The 4,677-nt window shown below is 30.7% G+C and overlaps 1 long non-coding RNA gene across 1 annotated transcript; it reads right to left on the bottom strand.

The window, feature by feature from the left end:
* Nucleotides 1–853: 853 nt before the first annotated feature.
* On the bottom strand, nucleotides 854–3,958 carry LOC144961946 (uncharacterized). Its single transcript, XR_013643317.1, has 2 exons — nucleotides 3,868–3,958; nucleotides 854–975 (listed from the first exon to the last, which is right to left on the bottom strand). It is a non-coding gene; the product is annotated as an uncharacterized LOC144961946 (long non-coding RNA).
* Nucleotides 3,959–4,677: the final 719 nt, after the last annotated feature.

The following is a 4,677-nucleotide window of genomic DNA, read 5'->3' as shown; positions in this document are numbered from 1 at the left end:
GAATAATAATAATGTATATTATTGTTTATTAATTTCACTTGTACATTAAATCAAAAAATATATTTTACACAAGAATAGTTTTGAAGCAAAGTGAGGTACTCACTTGATGTGTATCTTAACAGTGCAGTAAAGCAATCATCGTAATAGTAATAGCACATTACGCAATTTTAAAAAAATCCTCAACTATTTCAATATCTTGAAAATTATTCTGAAGTGCTAATTTATACTTTTTTCCTCTTTATTCCAACATTACATAATATCAAATAATCAGAAAATGCAACCAAAATACTTTTGAACAGCATATTTTAAAGGTGCCTTCACTTTAGCAGTTGTTTAGATATGATTCTATCTGCCTTTTACCAGACGTATTCTGGAAAAACTTTTTTTTTCAGAAAATACATCCTTCAAATGTCAATCAACTTAAATTACCTTTATCTTGGCAAACAATCTCAAACCTGGGACTTCGCATTTAACCCTCTCCTTACCAAGTACAGGGAAATCGTCACATTCGTTACGATACAACCAACATTATTCTTATTCAAATTTCTTTTGTACATCAAAAAATTTAAAGAAAATGAAAAGTGTGTTGTAGAGCATGTTTTGCTAAAGAAATTATGTATGGCAAGAACTTACTGCTGTTGTGTTCGAGTGATAAAAGATATATTTTTGTGTTAGTTGGGTGTAAAGTTTTGGGGGAAATCCTGAAAATGGCTGGTAAGGAGAGGGTTAACTGGTTAATTTAAGAAGTAAAGCATAGAACTAGTGAATAGATATGGAAAATAACTCTTTAATTCACAACAACCAATTTCTCATTAAATAGACTACTCTTTGGGTAAATTTGTCCCTAGTAAGTACACAAAGACCACCATAGTGCTTTACTAGTTCCCAAAGCAATCTTGAACCGTGAAGTATTTACCATCAAGTTCGAAGTAGATTTCTTTTTCTTGGAAAGATCTCTCCCCGAGGACACGATAGCTGTTGGAACATATAGAAATTATTATAAGATGATATAACAACATTGAAATTAGATAAATGAACTTTAGTTATGGTATATATATATATATATATATATATATATATATATATATATTAATATTGACCACAATGTTGGAGTCAGTCTACATCGATGTTTCAGGCCTTTTCATAAATATTAAAATAATAATTCGCTCCATTGCTACATGTCGAGCACTATCTGTACCATATTTGTATCAAACACGATTCAATACATACATATATATATATATATATATATATATATATATATGTATATATATATATATATATATATACCATGAACTAGTAGTGCTCAACTTTATGATCAAAGGAGCTATTTATAAAATATTTTAAAATATACATCGCACGTTTTCGTCTCCGCAGTTATGATGGTTCATAATGACATAAAACGTGTTTGTTTCGATGTCTGCCTGAAGATGTAAGTCTGTTTCTTCTGTCGAATGTTGCTAGGTTCGGTTTTGTGATGATGTAGAATTTTTCTTCTAAGCAGAGGCTGCAAATCTTAGACGAGGAGTACAACTGTTGCTCTGGAGATGATTTTCCGTGTATGGTTGTGTTGTATGTTTTAAAAAAAAATATTCCTGATGAGATCGGATGCTTGAAACAATATTTTAGAAGTTGATCATAATTGTGACCTCACAATTATACTTGAAATATTATATATCTGTGTTTCAATGACTTATGCAAGTATCCACTAGTGAGGGTCATTAATGTCTAAACGTTCGCGTTGATGACCCACACACGTTTAGTACATACACTTATCTCAATGGAAAACCCTATCATTTATTTTAGGAAATACGTAGATACTCGTTGAATAATGAGTTGAACGCGTTGAATAAACATTTTATTCAAAGATTGCAGAAAATTTGCGCACATTTTATTGGTGTGAAATAAGGTGTAAAAGACAGCTGATTGGTAATTATATATAATCGTTTGGTGCCCCTGAATACAAATCCAACGTTTTTCGTTTTGGATCAAATTGTCATTCAAGCTGAAGGAGACAGATACAAATCATGGTGAATAGAAGTACTTATACCATAATGTTTGGTTACAAATTATCCAATAATCTTACTTGGTGGGGTAGATTAAACGCATTCATTTATTTCTTTGTATTTATTAAACTCGTTATATTTTTCTCGTGCAATAACACTGACTCGCAAGCTCGTTGTGTTATTGGGAACGATAAAAATAACTCGTTTAATAAATACAAAGAGATGAAAGAATCGTATATTATCTGCTAGTTTGTTGAATTCTAAAATCAAGGTTTGCTTGACTTACACTCTCCCTTTCTGCTAAAAATCTTAGGAATGAGAATAAAATTGATTTAACATTTTCATACGGCCATTGTAAAATTGACCTAAATCGTAAAAAAAATCTTGGCATCCTGCATCAGAAGGATAAACATGTTAACGAAGTTGCTAATTTTATAACACAGATAGCAGTCTGGTTTTCCCTTTATTCAACACACACACACACACACACACACACACACACACACACACACACATAATCAGAGAGACAGACGCTCTTTCATCTATTAATCTAGATAAACAACCAAATCGTCTTCTTCATCACTTCTTCTTCTATTCTTTTCTTCTTCTTCTTCTTCTTCTTCTTCTTTTCTTCTTCTTCTTCTTCTTCTTCTTCTTCTTCTTCTTCTTCTTCTTCTCTTCTTCTTCTTCTTTCTTCTTCTTCTTCTTCTTCTTCTTCTTCTTCTTCTTCTTCTTCTTCTTCTTCTTCTTCTTCTTCTTCTTCTTCTTCTTCTTCTTTCTTCTTCTTCTTCTTCTTCTTCTTCTTCTTCTTCTTTCTTCTCTTCTTCTTCTTTCTTCTTCTTCTTCTTCTTCTTCTCTTCTCTTCTACTTCTTCTTCTTCTTTTTCTTCTTCTTCTTCTTCTTCTTTCTTCTTCTTCTTCTTCTTCTTCTTCTTCTTCTTCTTCTCTCTTCTTCTTCTTCTTCTTCTTCTTCTTCTTCTTCTTCTTCTTCTTCTTCTTCTTCTTCTTCTTCTTCTTCTTTTTTTTTTTTATTATTATTATTATTATTATTATTATTATTATTATTATTATTATTATTATTATTATTATTATTATTATTATTATTATTATTATTATTATTATTATCATTATTATTATTATTATTATTATTATTATTATTATTATTATTATTATTATTATTATTATTATTATTATTATTATTATTATTTTACTATTATTTTATTATTATTGTCCAATTTGGCCCGTCGAACTATCGTAAAATCAGTATTAGGCTCTACAAGACGGTGCAGCTTATCGATGCTGTGCGATTAGGTAAAGCACTCACAGTATCCGCCATCCGTATTACACATACAAACAAACAAAACTGTGTCTACCTTTTAGAGTGTATAGTATTAATATAATTTAGTGAGAACTTATCACAAACGGGAGATCTCAGAATAACAATGAGATGAGTGGCGTCATCACCGTTGCTTATGGCGTGATACATTTTTTTTTTAAACTAAGAAAAAGCTTAAATCCTCGCTCTTTTGTGCGGCTATGTGGTCGAATGGTATGACACTCGCTTTCGGATCGGAAGGTCCTGGGTTCGAGCCTCGCGCTCGGCGCATAGATGAGTCCTTGAAAAGGCTCTTTACTCACATTCTCTCAACGTACTCAGGTGTAAACGAGTACCTTGCGTTGTTTCTGTCGTAAAAAAGTTGTAATATCGCCCAACAGGCGTCACGTCTCGATGTACATGTTACGTGTGCCTGTTGGTCAGGGACCCTTTGTAATGCTCTTTGAGCACGTTTAGTGGATATTGCGCTATATAAAAGCTCAATATTTTTTTTTAAATGAGTTATGACGACATCTTTGATAATCACCGGCACTCAGCCTCTGGGTGGGTTGGACAAGCAATTTCTGGGCAGAGCAGATCTTGATCCAGCATGATGGCATAGGTGGACACAGCCATTAGAAGGCACACTGTGAGATTAGACATGGATAGATTATATCATACAAATCATGTACAAATTAATTTACAAAATATTAAGGTTTTCGGTAGATGTTTTTTGGCTGAAGAAGGCTTTTGAACCCGAAACAATATGTTTTTATTTTTTTATTTTGGTCATTTGTGACCCATCGTCTCAAAACGGTATTATGTAGGGATGAACCAGATGCTGAAAAGTCAATTTAAAGCAAAACTGGTCCAAATGTTGAATTGTTGATATTCGGCACACGAAGTTATGATATTCATTCTCCTCAATAAAACAGACAAATTCAACGCAAGTCTGATATTTTTGGTTACAAACTAAATTTTCAGCATCGTTATCATCCCGACTTAATACCGTTTTGAGGCGAGGGGTCACATTTTAGAAGTTATCCTACATTATTTTTTACAACTTTTATAAGTTTTTTATTCTCTCATACAATTCATGACAAAAAAATAAAAATAATAATAATAATAATAATAATGATAATAATAATAATACAATAATAATAATAATAATAATAATAATAATAATAATAACAATAATAATAATGATGATGATAATAATAATAATAATAGTAATAACAATAATAATAATAATAATAATAATAATAATAATAATAATAATAATAATAATAATAATAATACTAATAATAATAATAATAATAATAAAACATCACTAGTCTTATATATGTCCCCATATCCA

This window comes from Berghia stephanieae, unplaced genomic scaffold, assembly GCF_034508935.2.
Source record: "Berghia stephanieae isolate SIO BIC M18660-M18661 unplaced genomic scaffold, UCSD_Bste_1.3 scaffold508, whole genome shotgun sequence".
Lineage (NCBI taxonomy): Eukaryota > Metazoa > Mollusca > Gastropoda > Nudibranchia > Aeolidiidae > Berghia > Berghia stephanieae.
Note: the sequence above shows the minus strand (reverse complement) of the source record. Positions and strands in the feature narration are given on the sequence as shown.